This window comes from Ochotona princeps, chromosome 16 (genome assembly GCF_030435755.1).
Source record: "Ochotona princeps isolate mOchPri1 chromosome 16, mOchPri1.hap1, whole genome shotgun sequence".
NCBI lineage: Eukaryota > Metazoa > Chordata > Mammalia > Lagomorpha > Ochotonidae > Ochotona > Ochotona princeps.
Genome location: NC_080847.1, coordinates 30819081 through 30829840, shown reverse-complemented (window position 1 = coordinate 30829840; position 10760 = coordinate 30819081).

Genomic DNA, 10760 nt, shown 5'->3' with positions numbered 1-10760 from the left:
GATGCTGGCAGCCTGGATTGGCCAGAGTCCAAAGGGCTCAGGACCAGACAAGCCACAGCATCATGCTAGGTCTGAGGCTTGGAACCTGGACACCTGCTGCAGATGAGCCCAGAGACCTGAGGCTGGCGAGCTTGGAGTTCTCATGGCCAAGACAGTGGCACAAAGGTCTAGCCCAGCTCTGGGGAAAGAGGCCAGTCTGCCTTCTGTATTTCTTCTCACTGGGCTGCCCAGCGTGGACATGGGTCGTCCCCACTTCTTCTATGTGGATTTACCCTCACAGACACATTCCAAAGAATGTGTGAGCAGATTTCTATTCCTTCATCTAGTCAAGCTGACACCTAAAATTAACCATTACATGCTTCAAATTTAGGCGAACATTCGCCCATGTAATTTGAAATCTCTAGAACCGTGTAGAATCCCTCGGCAGCAGGCAAGACAGGGACAGGCTGGGAAATGACTTTGCTTCTTGCCATGAGCGGTATTGAAATAAGAACTCTCTATTTTGGCAGGAAGCTTGGAAAGTATTATCCCAAAGTAGTGAACCTATAAGGAGTGTTGTTAATCTTTTTGTGTTACTTTACTCTAAAAATCTGTACACTCATGGCTGTAAGCTAATTTTATGCAAGGTTGGTAGATGGTTCATTTTGCTGTGGGTATTTCTTTTCCTTCTTCCACTTTAAAAAAACGTATTATTGAAGTTGATTTTATGAAAAATTTCTGCACATCTGAGAGGGACAAGAAAAGATCCTCAAATTCTAATGCCCTCACAAGGACCAAAGACTTCCCCTCAAATTCCATGTCCTTGTAAGAGATCGGTCCTTCATTATGGGTAGGGTGACTCCAGTGGAATCCAAACCAGTCAAATGATTTGAAATGGGGGCAAGGAGGAAGCAAAGGAAGGATGGTCACGTGGCAGGGGCTGGACTGTCCTTTGGGAAGATGCCAAGGTCTCAGTCAGGGGCTGGATCAGGATACATTGCAACATCGACGGGCCTGGCAGATCAACCGCTACATGCTGAAGGGGTCTGACAGCAGTGACCCAAGTCTGACCTGGGTCTCTCTCCCACCTCTCCAGCTGAATGAGATTTTGGCTGTATACCTGGATACAGCGAAAGTAGGTGTCCCTGTGGCCAAATGTGTGTTTCTCTTGATCTTGTTCAATGTAAAACACAGCTGGATGGTCAAAGTGGCCAGGCACCATCTACCCTGGCTTCTAGTACGGAGCGTTCCTTTCTGTGTCTTGCTTTGGTGCCACATAATTCACCACAGCGACAGATCCAGGAAATTGACTCGCAAAAGGTTTGGACTCCTTCTCACACTTAGAAGAGAATCACCTGGTGCCGGAGATATTTGATATTCTAGATAAGGACTCAGAAATTCAACCAGCTGCAGAGAGGCACCAGTGGGGAAACTAGGTGTCGTAGAACATGAATGGAAGAGGAAGAGGAAGGGGCGAAGGAGCAGAAGGAGGAGGTTGTGGTGTCCCCTGGGATTGCAAAGCTCAGTGGAAACACAAGCCCCCATTGTCAGAGTTGCTCCTTTAGGAGAACATGGAGCTCAGAGCTGGAGGGGCTGGCTAGCTCTTGGACGGGCTCTCAGGTGGCAGGGCTCTCAGGTGGCCTAGGCCCTTCGGCCAACCACGGGCTTGGAGCCAGGTGGGTTGATCTGTCCCAGGATGTGGCGCAGGTCTGAAGGGGGGCATGGTTCATCAATCCACCATGTGCTCGGAGCTAGGTGGTTGTTTGTCCAGGAGGAAGGGCTTGGATCCGAAGACTTAAGCCCGTTGGCCTACCGGGTGCTCTGAGCTAGAGACGCTGACTAGCCTCTGGGGAGGGTCTCCCAGGCAGCAGGGCTCACGTTGGGTGGCCCAAGGACTTTCCCCGGTATCATTGGCACCCCAGGGTGGTTTGTCTAGGCTGCAGCATCCTCAGACACACCCAAGGATACAGTGTGGGGCAGACTAGGCCACAACAGTCATTGCTCATATGCAGGATGGAGGGGGTATCCTATGCCTCACAACCAGTGGACACGGGCAAGATCAGGGTCTGGGAGTGGGTCTGGAGGCAGAAACACACCTGATGGGCCATGGCTCACACTGGTGAGCATGTGATTCAGGCATGGGTGTGGGTCAGAATGAGCAAGGTAGATCCATCTTTTGCAAGTGTCTGCTGTGGTTTTGGAAGGGAATATACTGGGCAGGGCCAAGCCAACCTTAGCTCACCGGCACGTGAAGCAGACAGGCTGGAATGCAGGGCATGCCAGGCTAGGCTATCACGCATGTTGATTCGCATGAGTCAGAGATGGGAGCTGAGTGGGCATGGCAGCACTACCAGTGAGTGTTGGGAATGAGGACAAGCTGGGTTAAGCCAGGCTGCAGCATCACTGGCAAAGGTCAAGACAGGAGATGGGGTATGCAGATCTGGGTCATGGCAACCACTGGCATGCACAAGAGCTAGGCTGGGAACAGGCCTGGTTGGGGGGCTAGGTTGTGGTTCCCAGTGGTGAATGCGAGAGCCACAATAAGAGTGTTGGTCTGGGATGACATGGCTGCAGTCTCCCTCAGCATGGGCATGGACAGGGTCTGGGGTGCTCCACACTGGGCTAGACTCCAGCATCCTCTGGTGCTTATGAGAGTCAAAGTGATTGTAGGACAGGCAGAGCTAGTTTTCCACTGCCACTGGGTCACATGAGAGTTGTGTCATGGTGGTGGTGGACTAGGTGTGTCTGGGCTGTAACAACCAACAATAAGAACCAGGTTGGGTATGGCACAGCTGGGTAAGGCCAGTGTTCCTGCCAAGACAGGAGGTGAACTAAGGCAGCCTGGGCCAACCACCCACCAGTGTGCACGAGATATGCCATTGACAGGGGACCCAATAGAGGAGTTTAGGGAACTCTTTTGTTACACATGGAACTGTCCCTGCAAGTGAGCACAAAAACCAAAGCAAGGAGCAGCCCAGTGCAGACCAGGTTACAATACCTGATGGCAAACGTGTGGCTCAGGTATGGGGGTGTGCCAGGCTAGGCAGTTCATAACACCCACTGGCAGATCTGAGAACTGGGATGGGGTGCAGGACAGGCTGGGTCTGGCTGCATCACCAGTCTGTTCACATTAGGGCTGGGTCTGGGGGCTGAGTGTCCTGGGTAGAGTGGCAGCTCCAACCAGGGTGAGCTACAATGGGGGCACACTGGGCCAGACCAGGCTATAGCACCTGCCAGCAAATGCCCAGGTAAGCCGAGACATGCCAGAATGGGTCACAGCACACACCAGCACACATGAGACTTTGGCAGTGGTGTTGAGCCCGGTTGGGGAGTCATGGGAAATCCAGTGCTTGGGCCACTGCTCATGCTGACAAGCATGAGAGCTGCTACTGGGGACAGACCAGGCTGGGCTATAACACCTGTTGGCCTACATGCGAACTGGGTTAGGGAGAGAGAGAGAGCCAGGTTGGGATATCTGATTGTATCCACTGGTAAAGGCATGAGCCAGAATAAGGGCAGGGGGTTGGGCTTTGCACAGCATCAACTGGCAAGCACTAGGACTGGGGGGCAAGGCCTGTCAAGCTAGACTGCAGAACCACCTGGAGAGTGCAAGATCCAGTGGGTCCATAGGGAGGTTGTGGGCTCCTCTCTGATGGGCTACAATTCCCGCTGGTGAGCATGAAAACCAGGACTAGGGGTGGGCCTGGCTGGACAGGCATTGGCATCTGCTGGCATGAGCATGGGGGGAGGGTAGAGATGGTTGGGTTGATTTAGGCTTCAATGCCCAATGATGTATACGAGATCTCAATGGGATGTGGGGTAGACCAGACCAGTCCACTGCACATGCTGGCAGGCACAGGAAACAGAGCTGGGAGGCCAGTCCAGTGGGTTGATTGGGGGTCAGTCTGACAGGGCTGCAGCTCCCCCTTGTGGACATTGGGGGCTGAGCATGTGTTGGGCAGGGCATGGTTGGGCCACAGCACACATTGGTTTGCTGAGGATGGAGGGCAAAACAAACTGATCAACTACCCCAGAGAAGCTTAACAGCAAATATCTGGATTAATGGAGACTCAAAGGTGGACTATGACAGCCAACTGACCTTGGAAGGATTTCTGCATCCTTGAAGCAACAATATCAGCAACATCTCAGAATTATCAAAACCACATGAGCAGAACTCTCAGAAAATGCTCCATGATGGGGACCTAGGGATGGCATCGGGTGGCAGTTCCCCATCCCCCCGGTATTGTGGTGGTTAGGAGGCAGGGCATAGTTTCTCTTGTGTTCCCCTCTCCTCGGTATATGGGAAGAAGAAAAAGAAAATGTGTAAACAAGGGTCTCACCCACTATGCTCTGATCCTTGACCCTTCCTACACTGATCAACCATGTAAACATCATCGGAAAAATAAAATAAATAAATAAATTTAAAAAATGGAGAGCATATAGGTCCATGCTTTCAGCTTGTGGTGCTTAATCCATTTGAATTTAATGGGTCATAGAAATGGAAACTTAATTTTTGTGGGGATTTCCAGCTTGGCACTGCTAATCTAGACTTTGTGGTGTTTTCCAGGTTTCCTGTTGTTTTTCCAGAGCACAAGCAGGAAGTTGGAAGGAAACTGGAGCAACTGGGTACCAGCCGGTGCCCAAATGGGATCCCAGAGCATGCAAGGTGAGGACTTTATCCATTTAAAGAGTATTATTGTTTTTTATTTTTTTCTTTTTTCGAATAGACTGGGATACCCCCCCACCAAACTCCCACCCCTGACAGATTCTCCCCACGTTACCACAATAGTATAGTCCTTCACAAGCAATCATAAAGCTGCTTCAAATCTTGGCAAGTCACAAATGTGTATTGCTTTTTTGCCCGTTTTTGTATCCTATCATATTGCAGTTCTCCGCCATTATGCCATTGCTCTTCAAGAACTAATACATATGGACTCTGCTTCTACTCTCTGCTAAATTAAACTTGAAAAAAGTTTGAAACATTTGTCCCACCCACCTTCTTGCATACTTCAGCCCTTTCTGCTCTAACGGGAGATCCACATGGGCATGTCTCCCTCTCAACTAGGTAAACAATGTTAAAAAGAAAGTAATGTTTTTAAAGATTTATTTACTTTCATTGGAAAGGCAGTTGTACAGAAGGAGGAGAGACAGAGAGGAAGATCTTCCGTCTGATGGTTCACTCCCCAAATGGCTGCAATGACTGGTACTGCGCCAATCCGAAGCCAGGAGCCAGAAACCTCCTTCCGGGTCTCCCACACGGGTGCAGGGGCCCAAAGCTATGGGCTGTCCTCAGCTGCTTTCCCAGGCCACAAGCAGAGCGCTGGATGGGAAGCAGGGTGCCGGGATTAGAACCGGCGCCCATTTGGGATCCTGGTGCGTTCAAAGTGAGGACTTTAACCACTAAACTATCGTGCTGGGCCTGAAAGTAATTTTTAAAATAAAGAAAAATCTAATAAATATCTTAAAAATGCAGACCAAATACCAGTGTCTAGAAGACAACGGCTTGTAGCAAACATTAGGACCAAGTGGCCTTGAGCCACTTGAGGAGGACATGATTGTTTCTGTTAGGATTACAAAATAAACTTGTAAAAGAAAGTAGTTAACTGTATCAAAACACTTGATAGGTGTCTCAAAATTATTTTAAAAACTGAACCTCGTGCCCAGCAGCGTGGCCCAGCAGCTAAAGTCCTCGCCTTGAACGCACCAGGATCCCATATGGGTGCCGGTTCTAATCCCGGCACCCTGCTTCCGATCCAGCTCCCTGCCTGTGGCCTGGGAAAGCAGTCAAGGATGGCCCAATGCCTTGGGACCCTGCACCCGCATGGGAGACCCGGAAAGAGGTTCCTGGTTCCCGGCTTCAGATCGGCACAGCATTGGCCGTTGCAGCTCACTTGGGGAGTGAAATATTGGAAGGAAGATCTTCCTCTCTGTCTCTCCTCCTCTCTGTATATCTGACTTTGTAATAAAATAAATGAATCTTAAAAAAAAAAAACTTTTTGAACCTGGATTATACAAGAAGTTTTTTAAATGTATCAAAACATTTGATTTTAAAAATTGTTTGAACCTGGATTATACAAGAAGTTTTTTAAATGTATCAAACACTTGATATATATCTCAAAATTATTTTAAAAACTGTTTGAACCTGGATTATACAAGAAGTTTTTTAAATGTCTGAAAAGCAAGCATGGGAAAGTATGATAAATATTGAAAAACTAGTAAAATTTGGAATGAATGGATCTTACCATAATGAGAAACAGAGAGTAATGGGTCTTTGATTGGTTAGAGATTCCAAAAGAAACATATTTGGTCTTTTGGGTGACGACTGGGGGAAAGAATGGCCTTAACAAGTTTAAAGAGTTACTGAAAAGTTGCAAAGTAGTGCAGAGAGTTCAGTTGTAACCCCCACCCAGTCCTCCCTGTTGCTAATTTCCATGGCCATGGCACATCTGTCACCGTTAAGAAACTAACCCCAGGCCCAGCACTGTGGTGCAGTATGCCAGCTCTCCGCTTTTGATGCAAGTCCTTGCTCATGGCCGCAGGAAAGCAGCCGAGGACGGCCCAAGGGTTTGGGTCCCTGCTAGCTATGTTGGAAACTACGATGAAGCTGCTGGCTCCTGCCATTGGTTTGTCCCATCCCTGGTTATTATAGCTATCTGTAATTCTGCTTTTCAAATAAACACACAATTGAAAAAAAAAAAAAAAAGCAACTGTGAGACACCACTGTAACTTATCCCTTGGCTTTATTCTAATGAACTTCCTCCAGTAATGTCTTCCTTCTGTTTCCCAAAAGCATCCAGAAGACCCCATTATGTTAGTTCCACACATCCTTGTTCTGTGCTTGGTGACAGCTTTTCCAGTGTTCCCTGATTTTTCCTGACCAAGACAATTTTTTTAAAAAGATTTACTTACTTACTCTAAAGGCAGAGTGACAGAGAAGGGAAAAGGCAGAGAGGGTTTTCCATCTGCTGATTCATTCCGCAATGGCCACAGTGGTTGGGGCTGGGCTAGGCTGAAGACAGGAGCCAGGAGCTCCATCCAGGTCCCCCATCTAAGTGGTGGATCATCTGTCACTGCCTTTTCAGGCACGCTAGCAGGAAGCTGACTTGGAATCAGAGCAACTGGACCAGAACCCGTGCTCTGCGCCACACGCTGGCCCTGAACGTGACAGTTTTGAGATGTACTGATCATCATGTTTCGTAAACTGCCTCTAGGTTTGGGTCTGAGATTTGCTAAGTTATAGAGTTAGGGGGTTTTAAGAGGACCTTTTCAGAAGTGATGGTCATGTTAACCTTAATTGCTGGGCCCCAGCCTTCTTTGCCTGGCGTCTCCACTGCTGCCAAAGCCTTTTCATTTGGAAGAAAACATGTGTTCTAGCAGTTAAGTTGATGTTTCCGACTCCCTCATCTCCTATGGGACTTTGTTCCCCTTCTGATTCCAGCTTCCTGCCTACACACATTTCCTGAGGGGCAGTTAGTCATGGCTCAACCAATAAGGCCCCCGGCAATGAACCTGGAGCCACACACTGAGAGCTCCAGGTTGCTGGCTTTGCCCAGGACTCTCCAAGGAACCTCAATTCTTCCCTTATACTTTGGTGCCCAGGAAATAAGAATCAGGCGTTGGATGTGTTCGTTGCCACTGAGGCCTTCTCAGTGGACAGAATTTGGAGGAACATTTGCACACACATGCACATTAATCTGTCAGAATCCAGCATCTCTGTGTCTGAGGCTATATTAAGCTAAATATGGGGCCCGGCACAGCAGCCTAGCAGCTAAAGTCCTTGCCTTGCATGCGCTGGGATCTCATATGGGCGCCAGCTCATGACCCAGCGGCTCCGCTTCCCATCCATCTCCCTGCCTGTGGCCTGGAAAAGCAGTTGAGAACAGCCCAAAGCCTCGGGACTTTGTACCTGCATGGGAGACCCATAAGATGCTCTTGGCTCCTGGTTTCAGATCAGTTCAGCTCCAGCCATTGTGGCCACTTGGGGAGTGAATCAACCAACTGAAGATCTTCCTCTCTATCTCGCCTACTCTCTGTGTATCTGAGTTTCCAATAAAAATAAATAAATCTTTTTAAAAAGATGAATATGAATTCCTCCTCACGTTGACTGTTCTTTTCAATGTATACCTCTACAACAAATATGGGAAACTTCCTCTTATCTGACAGAGTCAAGGAGGCAGTGTTCTGGCCAAACAACTCTCGCAGATAAGTGAATTACAAGATGTGATTTTGGCGTGCCTTCAGTCTTCTGAGAATCAGGTTATAACACTAAAATTATTTCTTGGGATAACAACAAATCTTTTTCTTTTTTGTGAAGTTTATTTAGAGGTGAGGAAGTCACAGAACCACGTTCATGGGCAGAGTGGGCAGAGGGGGAATGTGGGAGAGAGATGTTTCTACTTTCATCTTGTGTCTGTGAGGAGAGAGTGGGCACCCTTCCCCAATGCCTGGCTTCTCCGATGCCTGGGAAAAGGAGTGGTTACATGACATGACCAGGGAAAGGGGGCACAACCTGGGTTAGCAATCATTTGATTGACAAGTAGGCGGACTGTATTACACAGGGTGGGAGAGGTATGACTTCCAACTCATGAGTCAAAGCTACCTGCTTTTCCCATTTCATTCCCCTCTAAGATTTCCACCCCCTGTTTTTAAGGGTTGCTGCAGGATGCAGCTTTATCTCATTTTCTGTAGCTATTTCCTGCTGATTAGGGGCTTGCGTGTGCTCAGTTTGGAAATTTCTCCCTGTCTCATCTAATGGACCCATTTTACAAGCCACTGCAAAATGTATAGCCGGTGCCAACATCTGTGTCCCCCACATTGTCACTGCCACTCTGAGAAGTCGTTGGCCTTTTTCTGAGGGCCGCAAGTGGTTTGCAGGAGCAGGCTGACTCATCATTTGAGTGCTCCCGGGCCTGCCCCCTCCGCTGCACAGGAGTCAGTACAGCATGCACTGTGTGTTCCAGTGCCAGGGCACACACTCTGTTCCCCTGTCCCCGAGTTGGAGATCCTGCTGCGTCTGGTACTGATGGGACATGAAAGTCCAGATTTCTTGGCAATGCCAAAGACCATCAGTAAGCTCCCCTCCCCCCACCTCGGGACCCTGGCCTCACGCCCCTGGCCTCAAGTCCTTGGCCAAGCTTAATGGTATACTACATGTGTGGCCCGCCTGGAACCCGTGAGGCCCCTGGCTTGTCCATTCCCAGACCATTGCTTTGGTGTACCTCAAGTGCTATCTCCTCATTACCCACAAGGCCTCTGGCATACTTGTTCCTAGATAAATCTGTCCAGGGCCCCAACATTAGGCTCCTGGATGGCTGTTCCCAGACCTGTTTGGTGGCATGCCACAAGTGTGACCTGTGCAGGACCCTGGACTTTTGAAGAGGAGTTTGATATCTTCAACTGATTTGCTGGGGTAGGCAAGCTTATCCGTCATGCTTACCTAGTCAGTATGCGGCACAACTACAACCCCAGGCTGCCTCCCTGTTAGGTCAGGCAGAAGTTTTGGCTCATGTGTCACAAGTCTCAGGCCCCTTTTGAGGGAGCCTGGAGCCCCAGCACAGCATGGATCCAGCCCCAGATCCCGTTTTTATATGGCTAGGAAGCTGCCTCAGCCCGATATCTGCAACACACCCCCACATGCTCTTTCTGCAAGTTACAGCAATTCAGCACAAATAAATGAACACAAAAAGGAACTACAGCCAGGGGAAGCTTCCTAAGAGGAGTGGAGGTTCTCGTGGGGCCATTGACACTGAACCGGAGCTTAGAGGCCACCAGCTTGAGAATCTGCCCCCTTCAAACCAAACATACGTGTTCACACACACACACACACACACACACACACGCAAGGTTGAGAAAGGTGAGCTCACAGGAGGAATGGATACATTGGAGAAGAGCCACAGAGGCAGTAGCTGAAGAGTGACCTGAGAACATAAGATCACTGAACAATAGGAAAAATGACCTGAAGGACTAAAAAGTCAAACTTGATGAAAGTCACACATCTCCAGGATCGAGTAGCTCCTTGCTAAGCAAGCAGGGGACAACGTGGTACACCTGGAAATATTTCTTCTATTCATTCAGATTGTCATGAGCCACGTACTCTTTTTATTAAGATTTATGGTTTTTTTTTTTTTTTTGGAAAGCCAGATTTACAGAGATAGAAAGACAGACAGAAAGATCTTCCATCTGCTGGTTCACTCCCCAAGTGGCCGCAATGGTCAGAGCTGTGCATAACCAAAGCGAAGAGCCAGGAGCTTCTTCCTCCTCCAGTTTCCTACATGGCTGCAGATTCCCAAGGCTTTGGGCCGTCCTCAACTGCTTTCCCAGGCCACAAGGGAGCCGGATGGGAAGTGGAGGAGCCAGGACAAGAACTGATGCCCAAATGGTATTCTGGTGTACACAAGGCCAGGACTTTAGCCAATAGGAAGGATATTGCGCTTGCTGAGCCATTTTTTTTAAAAAAATTATTTTTCCGATGATGTTTACATGGTTGATCAGTGTAGGAAGGGTCAAGGATCAGAGCATAGTGGGTGAGACCCTTGTTTACACATTTTCTTTTTCTTCTTCCCATATACCGAGGAGAGGGGAACACAAGAGAAACTATGCCCTGCCTCCTAACCACCACAATACCGGGGGGATGGGGAACTGCCACCCGATGCCATCCCTAGGTCCCCATCATGGAGCATTTTCTGAGAGTTCTGCTCATGTGGTTTTGATAATTCTGAGATGTTGCTGATATTGTTGCTTCAAGGATGCAGAAATCCTTCCAAGGTCAGTTGGCTGTCATA